This window comes from Ahaetulla prasina, chromosome 1 (genome assembly GCF_028640845.1).
Source record: "Ahaetulla prasina isolate Xishuangbanna chromosome 1, ASM2864084v1, whole genome shotgun sequence".
NCBI lineage: Eukaryota > Metazoa > Chordata > Lepidosauria > Squamata > Colubridae > Ahaetulla > Ahaetulla prasina.
Genome location: NC_080539.1, coordinates 357,336,812 through 357,352,128, shown reverse-complemented (window position 1 = coordinate 357,352,128; position 15,317 = coordinate 357,336,812). Strand labels below are relative to the sequence as shown.

General features: G+C 44.7%; 1 protein-coding gene across 3 annotated transcripts in view; it reads left to right on the top strand.

Annotated features, from left to right (window-relative positions):
* The first annotated feature begins 6,562 nt into the window (after positions 1–6,562).
* The window catches only part of LRFN5 (leucine rich repeat and fibronectin type III domain containing 5), a 130,557-nt gene continuing 121,802 nt past the window's right edge, over positions 6,563–15,317 (top strand). For all 3 annotated transcript variants that reach the window (XM_058163167.1, XM_058163166.1, XM_058163165.1), the window contains exon 1: positions 6,563–7,303. The gene's annotated coding sequence lies outside the window, so the exon portion shown is untranslated. The remainder of the gene's footprint in view (positions 7,304–15,317) is intronic.

Below are 15,317 nucleotides of genomic sequence, written 5' to 3'. Positions count from 1 at the left end.
GAACTATGAGCTGTGGGTGGCCCACAGGGGAAAAGGGGAGTTACCTAATGTGGATTTTCACAGGAAAACCTCAGAACTGACTTTGCTTCTGCTGTGCCTAGATGGATCTTTCAATAAAGCTACACTCTTGGTCAATCTAAAGAGCCGGGAGTTTTTTTTGTTGAATGTGCCAAATGGGATGGTTGACAACTCCGCTACCAAATTAAAGACAGGAAGAAGATTACTTTCCTATCACTGCAGAGGGCATTTTCAGACAACCAGCTTTTCTGTTTGCCAACCTTTCTTAATCAAGTTGTAAATGCATCTAGGATTGAACTGGACTGGCTTAACTTTTCCAGGTCTATTTGAACGTTATTATAAGCACGTTTAGGTTTATCTGTCTGTCAGTCTACAATGGTTGCAAGGAACTACCAGTCAATCAGTATAAGCCCTTTCTAGTTAACAGCTGAGCATAGATAAATGTTAAGCACTCAAGACTTGCTTAACTGGCCTGTAACTGTCTCAACCTGCTGTCTTTGGTCCATTCCTAAGTACACGTCTCTTTCCCGTTTCGCAAAACTAGAATTGCTAGCATTTCTGCACATTTCTGAACATTCCTGCATTTGCCGTGACTTGCTTCAAAAATTCCCTAGACTGGCAGTTCTCCATTATTTTTGACTGCAAACCTTGGGTTATGATCTCATGTAAGCAGGGAAGATTTCTGTCTGCTCAAAAGTGCTTCTTTGATTACTTCATATTAGCTTTCAATGTGCAATTGTAAACCACCTTATCTGGATTCTAAATACCCATCTAAGTGAATGCCATTCACGGTTTCTGCCTCTCCAGAGGCTCACAGCATTTGGGACATTCAGGTAAGAAAGAAATCCTGCCTGCTCATTTCTGTGACCTTGTAAACAGCTGCTTTTCATCCACTATTATAAAAGTCTGTAGAGATTCTCAGTCATCCAGGTGATGGTTGTCCCAAAGGTGCTTTTTCAGGAGGCGACTGGACTTTGTTTTTTTCTTTGAAGATGTTTTACTTTTCATCCAAGCTTCTTCAGCTCTGACAGGATAGTGGGGAATGGAAGGGTTTATATTCCTTGCAGACAGCTGGTCATTTGCATCCTCTTAGAGGGTTGTTGAAGCACTTGGAGGTTTATCAGTGTCCTCAGGTTCACCTGAGTAGTGCTGCTGATTCCTGTAGCTTGCAATTTTTTCCTCTGGAAATCCATTCCTACTCCCACACTATTCAAAGGGTGTTCATCCCAAATTGTATAGCTAAAAGTCTGTAGAGATTCTCAGTCATCCAGGTCATGGTTGTCCCAAAGGTGCTTTTTCAGGAGGCAACTGGACTTTATTTTTTCTTTGAAAAAACTTTTTTTCTTGTTTTTTCATTCACGATTATATTTATCTCTTGCGTTGGCTTACTGAGCTTAGGATAACACTCTCTTCTTCATTTTTTATTTTTATTTATTTATTTATTTTTGTCACAACATCATATAAAAAGGATTATATAGTATATGAACATATATATATTTTCCTGTACAACTACTCTGCTAAGTATGTTGGACTAAAGATAGACTAGTTTGAAATCAGTGAACTTGTATGGCTAAGAGTGTCCAGTCTAGTAATCTACCATCCTAGTCTACCAACCTAACCTGGCTCTATGATGCTGGTTATTTTCTCATGTTCCCTGATAATTGAAGAGCAGACTACTTATGAAAGGTAACTTTAGCCATCAGCAGTTATGGCCATAAAGAGATGGGCAGCATATAAATTTAATAAACCCATTAAATTTATATTTAAGTAATAATAAGAAATGGAAGGCTTATTTCCCAGACATTTCATATAGTAGCTAGCCATTTTTCTAAACTATGGACTTTGTAGAGAACCAAAGGAGAAAATGTGATTCAGAGAGTGCATGCAGCAGCCTCTAAGAACTCCTTAAAGTAGTTGCATCTTTTCCTGAACTCAAGCAATTGTCCTCTGCATTGACCCACAGTCTCAGGAATGTTAGTTTTCAGCTTTCAAACAATGTCTCTGTCAATGCAAACTCAGGAATGCATTTTGTAATTTGAATCTGCAAAATCCTAATACACTGTTTTCAGCTGTTCAAAGAGCTTCAGCCCTTCCAACAATCCTGCAAATTAGAAGATGACTGTATTTACAACAGAGCAATATGATTCTCATGGTAACAAAGGAGGTCAAAACTAAATGAATTTAAGTGATGGCTCAGTTCAAACAGGCCATTTGTTGCACCATGTTTGTCCAACATGTAGCTGTTACACAAGTTTGCATGGGTAAAGCTTGTGAATAAAAGTCCCTGATGCATTCTGTTCGACGATCAACTCTCGTGCATGTGGCTTCAGTCTTATCTGCAGTTTATGTGAGTCCTGTCTAAGAGTTTTCTGCCAAGTGTGAAGCATTGGGAGACCACTGATCTATTGCTGAGCCAGTTTAGGAGACTCAATATGTCAGTGTAGCTCAATTCTTCCCAGGCAGAATTCTGGATGTTGAAGTCCACACATTTTAAAGTTGTCAAGATTGGTAAACACTGCAATATAGGTCATATCCTTTCCCCTTTCTCATCTTTTCTACAAGATATATGTACCCTATTCTATTAATACCTCCTCAGAACTCGGAAAACCTGTCAAAAGTATTTGGGTAAGAATAAAAAGAGATATAAAAGTGATACCATTGTGGGAGTTTACTACAGATTACCCAGGCGGGCAAAAGATACAGATGAGGTTTTCTTGAATCACATGACCAGTACGTGAAAGAGACATACAATAGTGATAATGGGGAATTTCAATTACGTTGATACCAGCTAGAAATCTTTAGACAGAGTACAAATAAATCTTGCCTGTTCTTACTGACAACTTCATTTGCAGGAAGGTGGAAGAAAGGAAAAGGGGTTCTGCTAGCCTGGACCTAATCATCAAGAGCAATTGATTGAAGAAATGAGGGTGACGGGCACCTTGGGAAAAAGTGATGGTGGCTATTTATTTATATTAATCTAGAACCTTTATTTGGCTGCCCAACTCAGAGAGCATGCATTCTGGGTGGTGTTCAAGAAATCATCAAACTCCCAAAAGCAAGTGCCAATAAAAACCTATCCAATGTTATCCTCAGATGTGTGATATCCAGAGGAGGAGCAATTGAGAAGAGTAGATCCTGAAGAATTCCAACAGACGGTAGACTGGACTTGGCTCCATTAGCTCCAAATCCTGAAGCAGAAAAACATTCCTGAAGGATGGAAAATCCTATGAAAGGAGATACTGAAGGCACAGTTAAAAACAATCCACACAAAAAAGGAAATTGAGAAATTAAACAGGACAGTGTGAATTTGTAAGATCTAAAAGCAGAGTAGACACACACATACACACATATTATTGGAGTGCACTAACAAAAGCATTAGACTCCAGATCATAGGAATGGTTAATTATTCTACTTTACTCTGCCCTTGTCAGAATAAATTAGAAATATTATATCCATTTCTGACAACCAATGTTAAAAATGTACACTGACAAATTAAAAGCAAATTCAAAGAAGAGCCACAAGATGGGACAGAATCTGGAGACCAAGCCTCAGGAGGACCATCGAAAGAGTCTGGGTATATTTAACCTACTGAAGGGAGAACTGATAGGAGGTATGTCCCAAAGGGGCTTTTTCAAGAGGCCGCTGGACTTTCTGGTTTTCTTTTGAAGACATTTCACTTCTCATCCAAGAAGCTTCTTCAGCTCTGACTGGATGGTGGGGAACAGAAGGATTTAGTCAGAGCTGAAGAAGCTTCTTGGATGAGAAGTGAAATGTCTTCAAAGAAAAACCAGAAAGCCCAGTTACCTCTTGAAAAAGCATCTTTGGGACAACCATGGCATGGATGACTGAGAATCCCCATAGACAGATAGGAGATATGGTTGTGGTTTTTAAGACTTTAGCATAGAAGGAATAGATTTAATTCTTTATTGCACCAAAGTGTAGAACCAGTGGATTAAAACTATAAGATGGACACGAGGACTGTTTGAGTTGTCCTCCAGTGCAACAATGTCATGTGTTTTCACTAGAAACCTTCGAACAACAAAGGAGAAGCCATCTACCAGGCAAATCATTATGGATTCTGTACTGTGAAAAAGAATTGGATTAGGTGAACTCAAAAGATCTCTTCTAGTTCTTTTGACTTTTTGATGTCCGATGCCTATGTGTAATCTTTTGGAGAGACAAGGCAGGGGCCATAGTAGACTGGACATGCCATTCTTTGTGAAGGATTAGGAATTTTTGTTTCTCTTCTCTTGAATTAGGGTTTTCTCCCTCTGTATTTTAAAATGACATTAAGCCAACGTTAGGGTTTATATTATTATACATTGCTCTCAATTTTCAAAATTTGTTGTCAATTTGGAAACTCTAATAAAAGGAACTGGGGACTTACTTAGCCTACTCTTGGCACAGGCCTTTGTTTCTAGTTCTCCAATTGTCCTCAGTGGCCCGATTGTCTGAATCTGACAGTGGAATATTTATAGGCTTCTTTCTAACCGTGGCAGAGCAAGGTGGAATTATAATTCTACTGAGGCAGCCAAAACTCATGTTTGCTTTTTGTAGAGATGTCAGCCTGACTCTCATTCAGTTTGGATCAACTCTACTTCCCAGAGATTAAACACATGACCAACCGTGCCAACTAGGCTATCATCTGCATTAGCAAAGCCAGCACAAAAATCACCCCAAATGGGATAGTGTTGAATAAGAAGCTATTGATTTAATTGCAATGATGTCCTGCCCAGCCAGTGTGCGGGGATTTATAGTTCATGCTGGTGCCCTTTAATCAATCTTCAACTTTCACAGCCATCAGCACAAAAAGACCTGACCTTGTGGAACAGGGACAGACTATCAGAAGAAAAGCTGCCAGCCTCTCTTGCTAAAAAGAGGATCCTTTTAATTCCTTGCAGAGAAACTGGCAGCCACCTCAAACCAGGTGGCTTAAGCCACAAACTAGCCCCAAGAGAAGCCCACAATCCTGCCTTGTTGATTCCCGCCCCCCACTCCATTCTGTTTGCTTCTTCTCTTTTTTGTTACAGCTATACTGAGAAATGCAACTGGCAAAGTGACCTTGGTACTTTTATAGCGATTAAAGAGCCTTCAAAGGATTTCAAATTGGAAGGGACCATGAGAACCCCTTCCCACAAGAATCCAATCTTCTACCAGGTGAATTTCACGAGTAACATTAAGTAAAAAGTAGTAGTACTCTTCAGGATAGGTAATGTTATATATCCTTATATGCAGCTGGAAGAGAGAAGTAGCTAGGCCGCTGATAGAGTTGTGCATGAATGGAATTTTCAATTGGGAGCCAGGATCCTTCACCTCCTTGCTGGGTCTTTTGTCCATCAAACTAGAAGTCCCATCTCATTTCAGGCACGCAGAACTGCAAAACCAACAAAGTCACAGTCAAAAGAGTGTTATTTCCTTGTTTCTCTCCCTTCCCCTTCAGTGGTGAAATCCAAATTTTTCTACTACTGGCTCTGTGGGTGTGGCTTGGTGGGCATGGCAGAGGAAGGATACTGCAAAATACCCATTCCCTCCCCACTCCTGGGGAAGGATTTTGCAAAATCTCCATTCCCACCCCACTCTGGGGCCAGCCAGAAGTGGTATTTGCCGGTTCTCCGAACTGCTCAAAAATTCCGCTACCGGTTCTCCAGAACCTGTTAGATTTCACTCCTTTTCCCCTCCCTTTGCATATAAAACTGCCGCCTTCTCTCTCTATCCCTTGTTGAAGAAACAACCGGTAAATTGCCGGCCGACCCCGACAGGCGACCCCAAAAAATAACTGCCAACGCCGCCTTCACCGCACTTTCGCCTGCGGAAACTTCGACGTGCCGCCGTGCGCTTCCACCTGGCCGCCCAGGGCACCGCGAGCGCGGCTTGGGAAAAGCGCAGTTGGTATCCCCGCCGCCCTTCGAGCTCGGGGTGGGTGGGTGAGGCTGAAGAAGATGGGGAAACGATTCCAGGCCAAAGCAACGCTGAGGGGCCTGACTCGCCAGCAGCAGCGTCCCAGCAGAAGTCGCTCCCCCATCCCATCCCATCCCGACCAAGCAGGCGCGCTTTCCCCTCGTGAGTTCCTTTTCTCGAGCCCCAAACGTCAAGCGGCGGTCCCATTCGAAGAAGCCTCAAAGCGAGCCGGCGAGCGCAGGAACGGTTCACCCGGTCTCTTCCCGGGCGGTCGTGAGGAAAGTTTCCCTGAAGCGGTTTGGCAGAGACGGAAGAGGAAAGTAGGAGCGCGAGCCGGCCGGTTAGTTGGCACCAACATCACCACCCTCTTCATTCTCCCCCCACCTCCTCATTCCGTCCTCCCCCACCACCCACTACCGGTGTCATTGGTGCCCGGGCGCCGCTTCGGCGCGTCCAGCTAGGGCGCTTGTCGCCAAGTGGCGACGCGTCTGCCCGGCACGGGTGTTTTTATTTGAGGCCAGGCGGAGCGAGGGCCGGCCCAAACGGGCGGGCGCTCCTCCGCCTGCCCGCCCCTCGATATCCCGCCCTTCCCCGGCGGGCGGCGCTGGACGCTTCCAGTCTCCGCCACTCGAGCGCGCTTCTGACTGCGGAGGAGTCGCCGGCGCCGGCGCCGCCGCGGGAAAGCTTCATGCGGCAGCGAGGCGAGCGGCTTTCGGTCAGGCGGCAGCGGCAGCCTCCTCATCTGCCTCTCGCACCAGCGGCCGCAACGCCGGGGATGGAGCGGGCTGCGGCGGGCTGCGCACCTCGGCCGAGGGGCGTCGGAGAAGCCCAGACACGGTCGGGGAGCGTCCGGGCGTTGCTGCGTTGCTGCCGTTGCTGCCTCCGCCTTCGTTAAAGCAGCGCCTGGCCGAGGCTCCGACTCCATCGCTCCTCCTGTGCCGCTAGTGACGGCGATGTGAACGGCGGCAGCTAGGAGGGAGGTGGAGGCGCTCGAACTCCGCGGTGGAGCTCCGATCGGCGGCCGGGGAGAGCGAGCGAACGAGCGAGCGGGCGGGCGGGCACCGTGTTCGTGTGGGAGCGCGGCGGGATTTGATGCAACCGGGCGAGCGGAGAAACCACCGACGGGTGTGGGGCAAGGTCACACCCGGCTAGATTCACTTCCCGACGCCGCCGACGCCCCCGAAGCTTTCCATGGGGCGGGCGACGCGGTTTGAGCGCTCGAACCGAGCTGGCCGCTTCGGGCCCGACCCGAACATTGCTGACCGGCGCCTCTTACCTCTAGGATGCGGCGGCTGCTGCTGCTAAGCGAAGCACTGGAGCAGGGACGTGGAAGGCGGCCGTGGGAGAAGGAGCTCCCCGGGCGGTCGGATTCCCCGGGAGGCAGCAGGTAAGTGCCGGCGAAGGCTTCTTTTTGCTTTCTGCATTGCAGCCCCCGCGCAGCTGCCGGCGGGAGGGCTGGGCTGGGCTGGGCTGGGCTGGGTCGGCGGAGCGGCGAGAGGTGCGCAAGGGCTCCGGGGAGGGGATCTTCCAAGGTGGTGGCGTCTTTTTTTTTTTTTTTGGGCGCGATGGGAGCGGAGGTGAGAAACAAAACGAAGCGAGCCGGTTTCCCGCCCCGTCCTCCTAAAACGCGTCCGGGAGGGAGCGAGAGGCGCCCCCGGCCCCGCCAGGTGTGGCCGCTGCGTCTTAAGCGGTTTTCTCTACCGGGCCGCCGGTGGGGAAGACGGCCAAGAAAGTATCGCTATCGCCGACATTCAGCCGTCTTTGCCCTGTTATTTCTTGGCCCGGTAAAAAGAGGCGAAGGGAGCCTTTTGTGGACAAGCCCCTCCCCGCGCCGTCTACATGGAGTGGGGGGGGGGCGTCAAGGTCCCGCACCCCTCCTCTGCCCCCCCTCCTTAAACGGTTCTGGAGTTTTCTTGCTACTTCGGCTTTGGCAGACTGGGGGAGCTCCAGGGCCGGCTTTGGAGAGGATGGTTGTGCCGGCGCGTTAGACGGGGAGTCCCCCACGGAGGGCAAGCACATAAAACCCGCTTTTATTATATATATATTTTTTCCTCGCTCTCTCCCTGCCTCTAGCGCGCAAATCCGGGGGACAAAGGCCTTTAGATTCGCCTGTGGGTGGAATCGTTTTGCCAGGGGGCGTTTTGTCGGACGACCCCCGGGTCACTTCCCCACCCCCCTTTTTTCGTGGGGAGCCCGCCTCGCTTTTCCTTTTTGCCGGCGTAGATTTTTCTCCCCAGCCAGGATGGGTGCGCCGCTTTTGGATGGCTGTCCCTTCGGCCCTTCACCTCTCCTGGGTCCAGTTAGCCTAGGCTCTCCCCCCACCGCCCCCTACCTTTGGAAAGCTTCTGGCCAGGGCAGCAGAAAGTTCTTGAGTGGCTGCCCAGGGGACCAATTTGGATGGATTCCCCAGAGGAAAAGCCTTATGAAAGACCTGGCGAGGAAGGCAAGGTGGAGCCCCAGGTGGGAGAGCAGGAAAGAGGTGTAGACTTCGATCCAGGCAGGGCATCTTGGAGGCCAAGAGCCAAAGTGGAGGGAGAAGGAATGGTGGGTGGCTCTGAAAGGATCTGCCTTTTGGGTCCAGAGAAAGAAGAGGAAATTCCACTAGGAAGTTTCAGTCCATTGGGGTGTTTAATCTTTCAGCTTGGCCCATCTTTGACCAATAATTTTACTGCAGCCCTGCATGTCCATCTGTGGACCTGGGGTTTTATTAAAGTGCTTTTCTCCTGTTTTTCATAATATTCTAGGTTATTCTTTAAGATACTTTAGGATTTCCCTTGTGTAGGGAGTATTTTTTAAAAAAATTATCCACTCACTTGGATTCTGGGCCTTTGGCAGGTGCAGCTGGGAAATGAAAAGGGCAAACTAGGCTGGGTGGGGCAAAAATGTTTGTGGGGATCTCTCCAGAGCTGAGGGTTAATATGTGTGATCTGTTTCCTTTGGAGAGGGCTGCTTTAATGGGATCGAGATGTGGAAGGAAGCAGAGGGCAAGTTGGAGCTTTTTCCAAGCTAAGTGAAACATCTTAAGTGAAACACAAGTGAAATATCTAAGTGAAACACAAGTGAAAATGCATTTATTTATTCGAGCGGGACTGGCTTAAATTTTTTAAATTTTTTAAATTTTAAATTTTAAATATCAATTTTAACTGGGGTTGAATTAATATATATGAATTTTAAGGGTTTTTAGGTTTAAACGTTTTAAATTTTGGCCAATTATATAATAAGTTTTTTAATTCTCTATTTTAATTGTACACTGTTATTGTTTTATATTGGCTGTAAACCGCCCTGAGTCCTTCGGGAGAAGGGCGGTATAAAAATCTAATAAATAATAATAAAAATAATAATCTTTGATTGGTGCTACTGTTCGTTCTTTGTGACTTTGGACATTATGCTCAAGTTTGAAAACAGCCTGCTCCATTCTACTTCATCTTGGAGGGGAAAGTGCATTGTTTGACCTTGTTTTCTTTCTAATATTGGTCTCGATTCAGCTAGTCCTGTGTCAGGCACCTCCCTTTCTAAGACAGTTTATTTCGCCGGTCTAGCAGATTCAGGTTTTGGCATGGCTTTGCTAATGTAAATATAAAGGGATAGCTTTGCTCAGACTGGGTACATCAGGAAAGAGTTTGGTTCAATGACTACCTCTGTCGTAAACTGAATAACATTTCTGTGAGGTTATCTTTGCTTTCCACTTGCATAATTGTTATAAACATATTGGCTTTCCTTATAAGGCTATTGGTGTTGAATACAGGTGATATAGTGCAGGGGTCTCCAACCTTGGTCCCTTTAAGACTTGTGGACTTCAACTCCCAGAGTCCCTTAGCCAGCAAAACTGGCTGAGGAACTCTGGGAGTTGAAGTCCACAAGTCTTAAAGGGACCAAGGTTGGAGACCCCTGATATAGTGGTTGGAACACACCTTAACAGCTGTTTTTATTTGAGGAGGTTCCAAGTAGCTGCAAAAGAAAAAAAAAATCTAAAATCTTGTATAACCAAGGAAAACTTCAAACGAGAAGTCTAGATGTTTATTTTTATAGATGAGACAAAGGGCCGTAGTGACCTTTATAGATATAATAGCTCTCTTCTCTGGAGATCAATATTTATTCTGTTTGAGGGTTTGGTAACAGGGCTGTTTTTATAGGAACATCTTTGGAATGGAATCACGGTAGATATACTGCTCTGAAAATCATTAGCAGAGCTTTGTGATTAGAAGGCCATGTTGGGCCTGAGTCCAGGATAGAGGGTTGTTCCATGAACTGCACAGTCTCCTGAGTGGCACAGATAGTTCTTGACTTACAACAGTTCATTTAGTTACCATTTAAAGTTAGAACAGCACTGAAAAAAACTGACTTATAATTGTTTTTCACATTTATGACCCTTGCACCATCCCCATGGTCACATAATCAAACTTCAGGCGCTTGGCAACTGGTTCATATTTATGACGGTTGCAGGCTCCTGGGGTCATGCGATCATCACCTTTTGCAAACTTCCGACAAGCAAAGTCAATGGGGAAACCAGATTCACTGATCAACCGTGTTATTAACTTAAACATTGCTGCGATTCACTTAACAGTTGTGGCAAAAAAGGTCATTAAATGGGGCAAAATTCACTTAAAAAATGTTTCACTTAGCAACAGAAATTTTGGGCCCGTTTGTGGTCTTTAAGTCGAGGAATACCTGTATTTGAGGGCTTCTCATTCCACTGCATGGAAGGCCTTTGGCTCAGATGTAACAGAAATGAGCAGGTTGCTGCAAGCCAGGCTTTTCAAGGTGACCCACCTCTGACTTGCTTGAGTCACAAAGGAAAGAGTGATTGATGTTGCAAATCTGTCCTGGGTTTAGCTGCTTGGAAATATTTAAGGATGCTTATTGCCTTTGTTTTTCAATAAGGTTGGAAATTAATTACTAATTCCTGCTGAAAATACTGCAGTTTTCCAAGGAAACAGATAATGACTTTACTCCTGGATATGTGGATCTTATTGGAAAAAGTGGTTCCCTACCTTTTAGAAAAAGCATGGGAAAGGAGTTGACTTCCAACAAGTGATTTGTCTCAAGGTACTGTGGGTTAGAATAAGGACTATTTTTCTGCAGCCTGTGCTTCCTATGTCTTAGATGCCCTTGGGCCTGAATTAGGTAACGTTTTAGGTGGAAGCAACAGAATTTACAAGGTAGGACTCGCTTCTTGCCTCTACAATTGCAATAGGCAGCCTAACTGTAAAAGCTTCAAATACAAGAACAAAAGGATTTAGGCAGGATGTGACAAAATGATACATGTGCGTGCGTGTGTGTATGTGTGCGTGTGTGCATGCATAATTGAAAGTAGGCAATTTCCTACAGTTCAGATTTTCTCTCATGCAATTTGAGTCACACATGAGCAATTGTAGTGCCCGATTTGATAGATTGGGAAGAGAAATGACAGAATTTTTTTTGCCTGCATCCTTCTGATAAATACTAAAGGCAAGTTGATTTAAATTAAAGCCTCATTGAAGTGCAGCTTGGTTCCTTGGGACCATGTGACGGTCATGTTGGGTTTTTGAAGGCCATACTTTGGAAGTGGTTTGCCAGTGTGACCTTCTGACATCTGTCTGTCTGTCTGTCTATCATCCATCCATCCATCCATCCATCCATCCATCTCTGTCTGTCTATCATCTGTCTGTCTATCTGTCTGTCTGTCTGTCTGTCTGTCTATCTATCTATCTATCTATCTATCTATCTTCACCCTTGGGATTTTCTGATAGGGTGTTGAACCCTAGCTTTTGCTAGGTTGTCACGTGCCACTTAACTTCAACCTCTGAAAACCTCTGTAGCTTGAAGATGTTTCTTTAACCCTTCCATACATACCCATCCTTGCTTTCCTTTGTTAACAAGACTGTGCTGAATATGGACATGGGAACTGGACAGAGGTATTCAGGCACTGGGTTCTTTCCTCTTCAAAGTCTGCATTTCCCAGGAAGTGCTAGAGAATCTTGGGCCAATTCAAATTCCTGCCTGGCTTGCAAACCCTCTTCTCTGTAGCCTTGGTGGAGAATGGTTAAAATTAAATGCCTGGATTCCTATAACATGCTTAGTTCTAAGCCTGGCTTAAGAAAACATGGCTCCTCTGCTCACGTAACATGCTGTGACCAAAGAAATAGGCTGTATTATGAATGAATGTCACGGTCTGGCTTATCCTTGATGTTTGTAGGTTGTCTGGAATGTGTTATGAGGAGGGGGTGTTATCTTTCAGAAATGGGCCTATACCTAGATGTGCTTTGTGTAAAATATATTTCTCTGCCTCAGTGAGATACCTAGCTTTCAAATCAAGAGCTTTTGCATACTGCAGAAGACCTGATTATCCAGGTCAGTCCACGGTTTAGAAATGGAATGCTACTTCAATTCCCCCCCACTTTTTCTAACGCTTATTTCTAATCAGAAAATGTTCCAGTTCATGAATTTATTATAGAAAGAATAAAAAATGAAAACTAACTTCAAATACAATATTGGGCAAGTTGGGCAGTTCTGAGATTAAATGTTATTTAGATTTTCATCTGTAGCAGGAATGTGAGAGGGGTCATTCCCCCCCCCCCCGATAATTTTCTAAGAAGAATGAAGCTCTGGAAACAATTTCTGGGATGGAGTGGGGAGGGAAGCACAATACATTATTAGCTGGAAGATTTCCTAAATATTTTTGAGCCAAATCTACTTGGCATTCGTAGGAAGAATGTTTCAGGGGAATTCAACTGTGATGTTAGCAGGTAGAAATAGATAATGGTATGGAACAGAAAAATATCCCACCGTTTAAATCTGCACAGATTTTGAAGGATTAAAATCTTGTCAGAAATAGTTATAATCATGGGTAACATGGTTGCTTGAAAACTGTCCAAAATGGACAGTGATGCAGCTGGCAAGGCAGCTGGCACTCAGCCAATAGTTTCTTTTTTTACCATGAAGCAGGGAAATTCTTGAGAGTAATTAAGAAAGAACCTAGTGGGACCAAGCAGGTGTCCCATTTAATGGTTCTCTGTTGGTTGATGGATCTCTGAGATTTGTGATATAGAAGGAGGCATTTATTCCAGGAACAAGCCATCATTCATTCAAAAGAAAAGAGGTAGCTTTTGTATTTCACTGGTGCTATCCTGAATTCATCACAGTTCTGAAGTCAAGATATCGGCTGGGAAGGATGCAGGTAATCCTTGACTTACAGCCATTCATTTAGTGATGATTCAAAGTTACAACATCAAGTAGATTGATCTTTCCACTTTCCACTTACCAGTGTTGCAGCATCCCCACAGTCACGTGATCAAAATTCAGGCGCTTGGCTACTGGCATGGATTGACAATAGTTGCAGCGCCCCAGGGTCATGTGATCACCATTTGCAGCTTCCACCAATCAAAGTCAATGGGGGAAACCAGATTCGCTTAATGACTGTATGACCATTTACTTAACAACTGCAACAATTTGCTTAACAACCCTGGCCAGAAAAGGTTGTAAAATCAGGTGTGATTCACTTAATAGCCACCTTGCTTAACAGTGGAAATTCTGCTCCCAATGGGTCATAAATTGAGGACTGCCTGTATTTCCACATTTTGTCCTTGCGTATTGATTTTCCTCCAGGTACCCATGTGTTGCTTATTGATTGTTTTATGTATGTATGTATGTATGTATGTATGTATGTATGTATGTATGTATGATAGATAGATAGATAGATAGATAAATAGCTAGATAGCTAGATAGCTAGAGATAGATAAATATAGAGAGATCTGGAGATATACAGAGATCTATCTATCTATTTATCTATCTATCTATCTATCTATCTATCTATCTATCTATCTATCTATCTAAAAGGGATGTGATGGCTCAGTGGCTAAAATGCTGAGCTTGTCGATCGAAAGGTCGGCAGTTCAGTGGTTCGAATCCCTAGTGCCACGTAATGGGGTGAGCTCCTGTGACTTGTCCCAGCTTCTGCCAACCTTGCAGTTCGAATGCACGTAAAAAATGCAAGTAGAAAAATAGGGACTACCTTTGGTGGAAAGGTAACAGCGTTCCGTGCACCTTTGGTGTTGAGTCATGCCGGCCACATGACCATGGAGACATCTTCGGGCAGTGCTGGCTCTTCAGCTTTGAAACGGAGATGAGCACCGCCACCTAGAGTCAGGAACGACTAGCACATATGTGTGAGGGGAACCTTTACCTCTATCTATCTATCTATCTATCTATCTATCTATCTATCTATCTATCTATCTATCTATCTATCTATCTATCTATCTATCTATCTGGCTAAGAAGGTCACAGTTGAATTTAAAAGAGGATTGGTCAAATGAGCAGGACCACTTTATTCATACAGGCAATCCTTGCTAAGCAACTATTCAAAGTTCTGACAGCTGCACCCCCTGCAGTCATGTTATTTGGGATGTTTGCAACTGGCTTCCATTTATGGCCATTTTCAGTGACCTGCGGTCACAGGACCATGCTTTTTGGTCCTTGTTGACAGTTTCTAGTATTCTGTTTGGTAAAAAAAATGGTTCTTAGTTGAAAATGGGTTTGCTTGATGACTGTGGCATTTGCTTAATATAACTGCCATAAAAAGGTTGCAAAGTTGGAAGGGGTCACGTGGTGATGCACTTAACAACTGCCATGACTTAGGACCATTGTTCTGGGCTCCATTATGATTGTAACTACTTGTATGGATGAGCTGTGTGTGTATATAAGAGCCATGGTGGCACAGTGGTTAGTATGCAATATTACAGGCTGACTCTGCCCACTGCCAGGAGTTCAATTTGATAGGTTCAAGATTGACTCAGCCTTCCATCCTTCTGAGGTTGTTTAAATGAGGACCCAGATTGTTGGGGCAATATGTTGACTGACAGATGGCCGTCCAGTCTCTTCTTGAAAGCCTCCAGTGATGAAGCTCTCACAACTTCTTAAGGCAAGCTGTGCAATTGGTTGATTGATCTCACTGATAGAATTTTTTCCCCTTATTTCTAGGTTGAATCTCTCCTTGATCAGTTTCCATCCATTGTTCCTTATCTGGCCTTCAAGTGCTTTGGAAAATAGGTTGACCTTTCTGTGAATCTGTAAACCACTTAGAGAGGGATGTAAAGCACTGTGAAGCTGTATATAAGTCTGTGCTTATTGCTATTGCAACAATTCTATTTATAATATAATATAAGACTATATTATGGCTCCTGCTACCATTTCAGTGGGTTCCAGTCTCAACATAAGAGTTGCAATTATGCCAGCAACTTTCAGTAATTGTTGTCAAAGATGGTGGTGATAGGCTTTGAGGAGGATCAGTCAAAAGAGATCCGGAGCTTTGGTACCACTAGGCTGGGGTTTCAAACTCACAGGCCGTGGGCTGGATGTGTCACACACTGGGCATGCCCATCCCTGGTTTAGCGAAGGGGGGAAAAAGGCACAATACGTCATGTGAC